The following is an 11,343-nucleotide window of genomic DNA, read 5'->3' on the forward strand; positions in this document are numbered from 1 at the left end:
TCAACTCGAGCATGAAATTTTCTCGAGTAGTCGCCTTTTCAGCCTCGGAAGCAGCGATTTCCTTGGCAGCCACGGCCTCACGAGCTTGCTGAAGTGCAATTTTTCGGCTTCGAGATGACTTGCGAGATTTTTCCATCATCACAAGTGTTTGCTTCTTTGCATACTGAAGTTGCTGCCGAAGTTCATCCAATTCTCGCGGCAAGGAATCTTCGACAGGTGTAGCATCAGCAAGAGTTCTCTTTGAGCGAGAAGAAGAAGGCGAAACATTGGAAGGAGTGGAAGATGGAGTGTAGTTATCAAATACCAACTGAAATTTAAAAGACAACATCAATCAACAAGCAAAAGATAGAGTTTTCATTAATCTTTCGGAATAATTACAAAGGCCTTACAGTGGAGCTAACAAAGTACGTGTCGCCAAATAACTACTTTGGCGACAAGAGCAAAAGAAACAGAGAAAGAAAAACAAAGAGGCATGCAACTAGACCTCCGGCCTTGATGAGCTAGGAGTCGAAGCTGGTTTGATCCCGAGATAAGCCAAGATTTTCTTCGTGTTGGGCTTGGCTGCCTTAATCAGGGACCTCCATCTGGATTGCTCTATTTGCTCGGTGTCGCCAACTTTCGTCCAATCAACAGTCTGTTGGCTGTCAGCAACTAGAGCAACAGTGCTTTCGACAGCAATCTTCATGTTCTCCTGACGCATCTTTAGTCCAAGATCTTCTGGTGAATTGAAAGTCTTGGCAAGGGTAAGGAAAGTCGGGGGCTCCTCTTTCTTCGGGAAGAAGTAGGGGAACAGCGCCGACAATCCTGCATTCGCATTGGCCACGCCTTCACGAATTTCGGACCCATGAAGCTCCAGATAAGTAAGTGCGTCAAGGAGAGGGTCATTGACAGGATTCTCTAGATCAAAATCTTGGTTTGTTTGGTCTGCCAAGGAAACAAAACGTTGGTCAACAACAAGAAACAGCGGTTCTCATAAAAAATAGAAGGGATCAATAATATTACTGTGAGTGCGTCGACTTTGTGATTTCAGGCGCTTGAGGATCCCCTGCTCACGAGAAGCTTGTGCAGCTTTATGCTCGTTTAAGGCAGATTCAGCATCCTCAAGTCTTTTCTGCAGTTCCTCGACACTAGCAGCTTTTGCTTTGGCTTCATCAGCCTCGGCTTTGGCTTCGCTAGCAACAAGTTCGGCCTTCTTGCGAGCCGCCTTACTTTGCTCAAGTTTTTGAGCAAGTGCGTCGGCACGTTTGTTGGCCTCTGCAAGTTTCTCTGTCGAGATATAAAAAAAAAAAGAAGAAAGATCAAAAACCGCGACAAGCAACAGGAGCAAAAAGTCAAGAAAAAATGGCAAGTATAAAAGTTGTTACCTTCGGCTCTGCTAGCATATTCACGGTACCCAATAAATTGGGATCCGATGCGGAGAAGCTCTTTGATCATGGGTTGTTAAAGAAGAATACAGCAAAAGAAACATCGGCATGAAAAAGAAAGTGAAGGCGTGAAAAAAGCAAAATAGGGGAAATATAGATATCGACAAACTTACATCATCTAAGAGCAGAGTCGACGAGCTGCCCAATTGAGGGGCAGGTTCAACAATCGTTTCAATCCTTGTCCTTTTTGGTGAAGGAGCAAGGGGGCTTGCTGGCGGAGTTGTGGTGATGACGTTTTGTTGAGGAGGCGAGGATTCTTCTCCTTCAACTAGCGTGTCTGAGGCAAGTATAGTATGTGACGTGCTTGTCCGAGGAGCCACGTCAACAGTTGGTACTTCTTCCTTGTCATCACTGATTGATCAAAAATCGGCAGCATAAAAAGCAAGACAAGATAAACACCTCGAGTACAGAAAAAGGGAGAAATAAAGGTGACTTACGAGCTGACGAGGGATTCAATATAAGGATCATAAGCTGCCTTCGGATGAGAAGGAACAACTTTTTCAGCCTTAGAAGTGCCAGAATCCTCGGCATCATTCCTTTTCCTTTTGTTCCTTGGGGAAACAGCAGGAGGAAGGGATTGCGTCGACTCGCTGGCTTCAAATTCAACTTCTTTTTCATGGGAAGCCGCAGATTTGTGAGAACCTGCGACTTCACTTTCAGGAAGAGAAGAACCTTGGTTGTCTTCGGCAACAATAGCCTGTTCTTCGACTTCTCCATCCTCAGGAAGAGGAGGAAGGGAAGCCATAGTAGGATGGTTCTGCAGGAAAATAGCGACAACAGGAAAATTAATGAGATGCAGGGAAAGTTCGGAACAATACAGAAACTCGAGAAGACAAAATACCTCGGGAAGAGGATTGGCGGCGCTGTATGGTTCCACGCGACAAGAGGAGGGAATAGGATCCTTCTTGGCCAGGCGGGAAACTCTTCGAATCAATTTCTCCAAGTCCTATGCGAAAGATCACCGGAGATTCTATTGGCGTCGTTTTCACCGAATACGTCCAAAGGGGATTTTTGCGAGCCTGAAGAGGCTGCACTCTAATCCTAAGGAAGTAGGCAGTGATTTGAACACCGGATAGTTCTTTGCCTCGAGTATTTTGAAGCTGATGAATACGAGACATAAGTGCTTCTGTCGCCTTTTTCTCTTCTTCGGAAGCTTCAGCGTCCCAGGAACGGCGGCGCTGAATTTTGGCACTTCCGTCGAAAGGGATTATGTTGTGTTCCACAGAGTTGGCACTTTCTTCGTGAATGTAGAGCCATCTTTTGCGCCATCCTTGGACAGAATCAGGAAACTTGACGTCGAAATAATCAACGTCAGTTCGGACACAGATAACAACGCCGCCTATGTTATAGGTGGCGTTGTGGGAGCCATTGCGGCGGAGGCAGAAAATGCGTTTCCACAGAGCCCAATTAGGAGGGATTCCAAGGAAGCATTCGCACAGTGTGATAAAAATGGAAATGTGAAGGATGGAATTGGGGGTCAACTGGTGCAGTTGAATCCCGTAAACAAAAAGAAGGCCGCGGAGGAAATCGTGAATTGGGGCCGAAAGGCCGCGGATGAGGTGATCAACGAAACTAACCCGGTACTCCATTGGAGGGTTGGGGTAGCTTTCTTCGCTGGGAAAGCGGATGGCGTCTTCTTTCTTCATCAGGCCAAGCCTCTTCAGCGTGTTGACATCCTGGTTGGAGATTTTAGATCTCTCCCACTCAAGATCTTCGGCGGCCATCTTGGACTCTGGAGTGCTGTGGCGAGTGAGTCGCGTGCGCGGTGGCATCAACGGCAATGGAAAAAGCAATGTTCGTGAGTGCGGAAGATCAGAGAGAGTTGGGCGCAGGGGAAGTTTTTGCAAAGAGGAACAGATGTGCGGCGCAAGCGAAGGAGTGAACGGAGGTTGAAGAAAGGTTTATATAAGAATCGGGCGAAGCAATGCACCGTTGGATGAAGAAATCGTGTGGTGAAAAAAGATCTTCTAGATAAAAGGGTAAAAAGGTATTTTTACTGCGATAGGCGTTACCATACGTGCGCCAGGAAAAGCGGAGGACGTGTGTCCCCCACCTGCACGACGTGTCAACGTGGTGGAAACAATGGACCCACAAGGCAGAAAAATCACGACTATTAACAGAGATGAAGTAAATTTGATTAAGGGAAGCATGCCGACAAGAAAAATAAAAGAAGATTGGCGACAGGAGAAGTTATTAAATACTTCGGGAGCCTTTGATCAAATACAAGTTTTTGCCCAAATGCTCGGGGGCTACTTCGACAAAAAGTAAAATTTCGAGTATGGCAGTATAGAAATTGCGGGAGCCTACAACCAAGCACAAGTCCTTGGCTGTAGCCTCGGGGGCTACTCCCATCGGGAGCGCTGTTCGCGCACCCGAGAGATGAAAAGAAGATCATATTGGGAAATAATGACAATATGGCGACAAGGTGGACTAAAATGTTGAGCCTACAATCAAGCACAAGTCCTTGGCTGTAGCCTCGGGGGCTACTCCCATCGGGAACGCTGTTCGCGTGCCCGATGAAATTAAAAAAGAAAAGATAGAAAAGCAAGAGAGTATATTTCGAGTTATAATTAACTCTACATATACTCCCATCGGGAGAGCAATGTAAGTCATATTTGACTCGATAAAATGTGCCATTCCAACAGCCGGAAAAGCACTCGACAATATATTCTCAGAACGCCAAAGTTGCGATCAATTTCTGAATGCCGCAAATTTGCGAAGGTAAGACCCCAGATCCGTTCTGCTGGGCGTGGCATCGCCGAAGACTGCGCTCTGCTACTTTTATCCGTATCAACAGATACGAAGAAAATCCTAACGGACGCGTTAGGTACTGATAAATTTGACTGGGACTCGACAGAATGGTAAGACCTTAAGCGGCACCTGTCGAAGTTTACACCAGTATCCCGAGATCATGTCCAGGGACGTGATCTTGAAGTAGGTTTTTGCGGATTGCCACTAGAGCAGTTAACTAGTACCTGATCCGTCAGATGAACTAGCCCCAACTACCATTATCCCTGTACAATATAGAATTTTATGCGAAGAAATATAAAAAAGTTAAAGCTCTCGAATAAAAATAAACAGTGGAGATTTTCCCTGACTCTACGATTCAAGCAAAATCACCATTGTAACAGTTCGTCGTTTCAAAGCATCTCGTGATGATCGGATGTGATAGATTCAACGATTCACATACAACGGGTGTAAGCCATGTTGCACACGCGGAATACTTGGGTTTGCTTGACGAGCCTAGCATGTACAGACATGGCCTCGGGACAACGGAAACCGAAAGGTTGAACACGAGTCATATGGATGATATGATCAACATGTTGATGTTCACCATTGAAGCTACATCATCTCACGTGATGATCGGTTTTTGGTGTAGTGAATTTGGATCGTGTACCACTTAACAACTATGAGGGATGTTGTATTAAGTGGGAGTTCATTAGTAATTAGATTAAAACATGAACTAATTATCATAAACATAGTTTGAGTAGTATTTTGAATTAATTTTGTAGTATTGGCATCCGTTTACTACTATGCGCTAGTCTTGTAATTGAGATAGAAATACTGTTAAAATCTGACAAGAAACTTTACGGTTTGGTACCGTATTGTTAAAGAATCAAGAATTAATTAAGTCCTATTGCAAACTTTTAGTAAACCTCACATTGTTGATTCAAAGAGTTATGGTTTCAATTAGTACCTAAAATTATCTTGTCTCCGTAAAACTTGAAGTTCAAATTTGTTTGAAAAGTAAGGAGCTGAAAATTTAGTTTTCAGAAATAATCAAGGTATGAGATATATGTGATATCTAAGACCTTATTGCAAGATGATAGAATATAATTTGGTGAGACTACATAAACTCATAAGTTTTATGGGAATGTATGAAGGTTGAAGACGCCAGACGTCACAATCCTCCAACTATTGGGGCACTAATGATATTCTCATATCCATGAAGTTATCATCCTTAGTATGCACCGTTGCTAAGACTCGTCGTTTCGAAGCATCACGTGATGATCGGGTGTTATAGATTCTACGTGTGCTTACAACGGGTGCAAGCCAGATTTGCACATGCGAATACTAAGGTTAAACTTTATGAGCCTAGCATGTACAGACATGGTCTCAGAAAGTTGTCATGAATTGATGGATAAAATTATGAGTGAAATTGTTCATCATATTACAAAGTTACTAATAGTGGAATCTAGAACACTTGTCATATGATGATCAACTTCAAAATAAGAACCTCAAGGTTATTGGTATTAGACCAACAAACCTAGAAGTTATTGATGTTGAAGTGTTTTTCTGAATAATGAGGAAAAAGAGAAATTGCAAAATATATTTTGGCAAAAAGAAAAGAAAAGACTAGAAGGTCTAGCTCAGGTGTATATAAATGATATACATGTTATGGTTATATTCCTAGTTAGGTCACACAATGAAATTCTTGGGTATTAGTACCATATTAGTTGGTATGAAGTGTCATACAAAATAACGCAATACAAGAATACAATGGCCTAAGTGACTGACAAGGAATATGATAGGAATGCACGTCAGAAACAAAAATAAAGTGTTATTATGTTCGTCGTTGGCATTCTATCTAGCCCTTAGAATTTATAATAAAGAACTTAATAAATTGTTATTTTGCTTTGGTCAATTAAAAACAATGAGTTGTTCAAATTATGACATTACTCCATGTACGATGGATAAGTTATTATAAATCTTAATGGTGAAACACACATACATAACACTGACGCTAAAATGCCATAAGGCAAATGATTTGAATTCCACTTATTTGTGGAACCGCCATTTAGGTCATGTTTGAAAGGAACGCATGAAGGAACTCCATGCAAATGAATTTTTGGAGTCATTTGATTTTTGAATCATTTGGCGCTTGCAAATCTTTTCTAAAGAGAATGATTAAAATACCGTTCATAGGCCAAGAGTTGAACGGGCAACAAACTTAGTGAAAAATACATGATGATGTATGTGGTTCACTAGGCATAGTTGTGTGCGGGAGATTCTTCTACTTCATGAAAACTTCAAACAATGAATTGAGTATATATATGTGGATATATTCGATAAGGAAGAAGTTTGAAACATTTGAATAGATTCAAATAAATTCAGCATGAAGTGGAAATCATCGTAATAGAAAAGTCAAATATCTATGATTGGATCATGGTGGAAATATTTGAATTACGAGTTTTAGCGAACATCTAAGAGAGTTATGAAGTTGTTCTACAACTCACGTTTCTTGGAGTATCATAGTGATGATGAAGTATCCAAAAGACGTATCCAAACCTTGTTGGATCAATGATGAGATAAAATATTGATGCCATTATATTTTGTGGATTATGCTTTAGTGACTACCGCTTTTACACTTAATAGAGCATCATCATGATCCGTTGAAATGACACCATACAAGTTATGGTATGGGTATGAATCCTAATAGTCTTTTCTTAAAATTTTGGTATGCATAGCATAAGTAAATAAGTTTACAACCAAAATCGGATGAATGTCTTTGTTGGTTATCCCAGAGAATTGATTGGGAATTCTTCCCACTATGTAGACAAAGACAAAAGTGTTTGTCAATGTTTCTTATTTCCAAGAAATTGTTTCTAACGAAGTATTTGAGTGGGAGGACAATAGAACTTGATAAGGTTTATGAACCTGAGCATAATGATCAGAGTAGCACAGCATCGGAATTGGTTTCGGAAGTGGCCACGACGATCATGGCTCCCATGACTACAAAGTGTTTTAGCCATGGAGATCGAAGTACATATTGGACCTTGTAGGTATGGTTTACTTTGTGATCAAATAAATGATTTGTGGACAAAGGATTGATTTTGAACAATGATAAACCAACTACAAACAAAGAAGTTATGATGGGCCCTGACTCCGTTAAAATGGCCATACGCCATGAAATCCATAATAGATGAATACTTTTTGAAAGTAAATGGATCTATAGACTTGGATGAAATATCCTTAAAGAAGCTCGACTTGTCGAAAAATTGTTTACGACAAAGTTCAAAGAGTTGATTACGATAAGATTAGATCTTCCGTAGCAATGCTTATAGTCTATGTGGATTATTCTAGTAATCACTACATATTTCTTTTATGAGATATGCTAGTAGGATGGCAAAATACACTACTTAACAGAAGTATGTATACAAGATACAACCAATTGTTTTGCTAGTCCGTAGAATACTAGATAGGTATACGAACTTCAATTGGATGAAGTGAGTATTACGGAGATGGAATCTTCACCAGATGAAATAGTCAAAGAGTTTTTGATTTCATCAGAAATGATGAAGAGGCTTGCATTTGCAAGAAATTAAGTGGGAGCGCTGAGACATATTTATAATACTTTATGTAGATGACATATAGTTGGTTATAAATAATGTAATTATATACTTGATTAAAATGTTTCATTGAAAATTAACTTCAATGAAAGGATATGGACTAAAACATATTTAGTGTCAAGATCTATGAAGATAGATTGAAACACATAATAAGTTTAAGTCAAAGTACATAGAATGGATATTGAAATAGTTCAATATAGAAATATTAAGAAAATGTTCTTGTCATGTGAAGGTTTAACAAGACTTGAGTGTATCTGACACTCGATGAGTAAAAACACATGAGTGATTTTAGATCACGAATAATATGTACAAAATCATATATCTTGTGCTCTAAAATGTTATGAGCATATACCGGAATGATTCATAAGATGATCATGGGACGATTAAAGAAGAATATCCTTGAGTACTTTAGAAGAACTAAGGATATATATATATTTTTGTATGAAGAAATGACAAACAAATCGCTGTAAGGTGTTACACCGATATTGGTTTTGTCACATATAAAATATAATTTCAATCTCAAATTAGACTAAGTGTTGTTTAAAAGGTAGCACAATGAGCTAGAAGTTGTCTATGCTAGATTTAGAAGAGTTCTAAATATTGTGACGGAATCTACAAAAGAAGGCAGAGTATGTCATTGTTTTGACAATGACAAAGGATGTTAAGTCAAGAGGTTCTTTGAGAACTTGGTGTATTTCCGACAGAGTCAGAACTTTGAAGCTATATTGTGTGTGACAATATTAGTGACATATTTCAGACCGCGGAATTAAGGTTCCACCAGAAGACCAAACATATTTAATGCCGACTCATTTGGAAATGAGTGATGCGTTGAGACGCAAATGAATTACAAAATACATACGGTTCTGAGCATGTCAGATCCGTTGACTAAAACCTCTCCTGTGAGCAAAACATGATAAAGCACCAGAAGGCCAAGGTGTTATATCTTTACAAATGTAAACTAGATTATTGACTCTAGTGCAAGTGGGAGACTGTTGGAGATATGCCCAAGAGGCAATAATAAAATGGTTATTATAATATCTTTGAGTTTATGATAATGTTTACATACCATGCTATAATTGTATTAACCGAAACATTGATACATGTGTGTTATGTGAACAACAAGGAGTCCCTAGTAAGCCTCTTGTATAACTAGCTTGTTGATTAATAGATGATCATGGTTTCGTGATCATGAACATTGGATGTTATTAATAACAAGGTTATATCATTGAATGAATGATGTAATGGACACACCCAATTAAGCGTAGCATAAGATCTCGTCATTAAGTTATTTGCTATAAGCTTTCGATACATAGTTACCTAGTCCTTTTGACCATGAGATCATGTAAATCACTTATACCGGAAAGGTACTTTGATTACACCAAACGCCACTGCGTAAATGGGTGGTTATAAAAGTGGGATTAAGTATCCGGAAAGTATGAGTTGAGGCATATGGATCCAAGGTAGTCAGAATCCCGATCCTACTACCGGAATCCTACGATTTGACGATCTTACATCACCGTATCGATCCAAATCCCACTATGAAACCCAATCGCGTAGAATCCATGTTGAGTCCCGATCCAAATCATAGAATCCTTTAGAATAATATAGAATCTCGATCCCTTTTATGGATTTTTCCGATTCTACTAACTCATTATTTTTCCCTTCCGCAAAACCATACAAGGATACTACTTAAACATCCCAAGCCCTTTGCACTTGCTTTACTACCCTTTATTTACCTACCAAATCTCAAATAATCTATTGCTAGCAGATTATTGCTAGAAACTTTATGTATTATAATTTTCATCTCCATTATACTATTACACGAGCTTTCTGTGTGATAAAAAGATCTTCTGAGTGAGTATGGTAGGATCCCAGATTCTACGATCCGATACTACGAGTCGATTATGCTCGACAAAAATCGATCCGACTCCGAATCCCGACTCTGACTACCTTGTATGGATCAACAGTGGGATTTGTCCATCCCGATGACGGATAGATATACTCTGGGCCCTCTCGGTGGAATGTCGTCTAATGTCTTGCAAGCATATGAATAAGTTCATCAGAGACCACATACCACGGTACGAGTAAAGAGTACTTGTCAGGAGACGAGGTTGAACAAGGTATAGAGTGATACCGAAGATCAAACCTCGGACAAGTAAAATATCGCGTGACAAAGGGAATTGGTATCGTATGTGAATGGTTCATTCGATCACTAAAGTCATCGTTGAATATGTGGGAGCCATTATGGATCTCCAGATCCCGCTATTGGTTATTGGTCGGAGTGAGTACTCAACCATGTCCACATAGTTCACGAACCGTAGGGTGACACACTTAAAGTTGGATGTTGAAATGGTAGAACTTGAATATGGAATGGAGTTCGAATATTTGTTCTGAGTTCCGGATGAGATCCCGGACATCACGAGGAGTTCCGGAATGGTCCGGAGAATAAGATTCATATATAGGAAGTCATATTCCAAGTTTGGAAATGATCCGGTGCATTTATGGCAGGTTCTAGAAGGTTCTAGAAAAGTCCGGAAGAAATCACCATGGAAAGTAGAGTCCCGGAGGGACTCCACCATGTATGACCAGCCAACCCTAAAGGGGAGGAGTCCAAGGTGGACTCCCCTAGGGTGGCCGGCCAACCCACCTCAAGGAAAGGTGGGAGTCCCACCTTGGGTAGGACTCCCTCCTTGAGTAGGTTTCCCACATATGGGAGGTTTTAGTGTTGGGGTCTTATTCGAAGACTTGGACTAGAACTCTTGGGGCTTCCACCTATATAATGAGGGGCATAGGAGAGGGGGCTGACCACTTCAAGCCTCAGCCTTGGCCACACCCCTTAGAGGGCCGGCGCCCAACCCCCCTCTCTCCCCAAACCCTAGCGGTCTCTCTCCTCCACCACATCCCGCACGCTTAAGCGAAGCTCCGCCGGATTTCTCCACCACCACCGACACCACGCCGTCGTGCTGTCGGATTCAAGAGGAGCTACTACTTCCGCTGCCCGCTAGAACGGGGAGGTGGACGTCGTCTTCATCAACAACCGAACGTGTGACCAAGTACGGAGGTGCTGCCCGTTCGTGGCGCCGGAGCGATCGTGATCAAGATCTTCTACGTGCTTTTGCAAGCGGCAAGTGATCGTCTACCGCAGCAACAAGAGCCTCATCTTGTAGGCTTTGGAATCTCTTCAAGGGTGAGACTCGATACCCCCTCGTTGCTACCGTCTTCTAGATTGCATCTTGGCTTGGATTGCGTGTTCGTGGTAGGAAAATTTTTGTTTTCTATGCAACGTTATCCTACAAGATGAAGTTTCAGCGGTTGCTTTCAACTTGTAACATGTATATCTCATGGATATTGTCAACATAGAGTAATATAATAAGTGCAATATGCAAGTATGTAGGAATCAATGCACAGTTCACACAAGTGTTTGCTTCTTTGAGGTGGAGAGAAATAGGTGAACTGACTCAACAATAAAAGTAAAAGAATGGTCCTTCAAAGAGGAAAGCATCGATTGCTATATTTGTGCTAGAGCTTTGATTTTGAAAACAAGAAACAATTTTGTCAACGGTAGTAAT

Source organism: Lolium perenne, chromosome 1 (genome assembly GCF_019359855.2).
Source record: "Lolium perenne isolate Kyuss_39 chromosome 1, Kyuss_2.0, whole genome shotgun sequence".
Classification (NCBI taxonomy): Eukaryota; Viridiplantae; Streptophyta; class Magnoliopsida; order Poales; family Poaceae; genus Lolium; species Lolium perenne.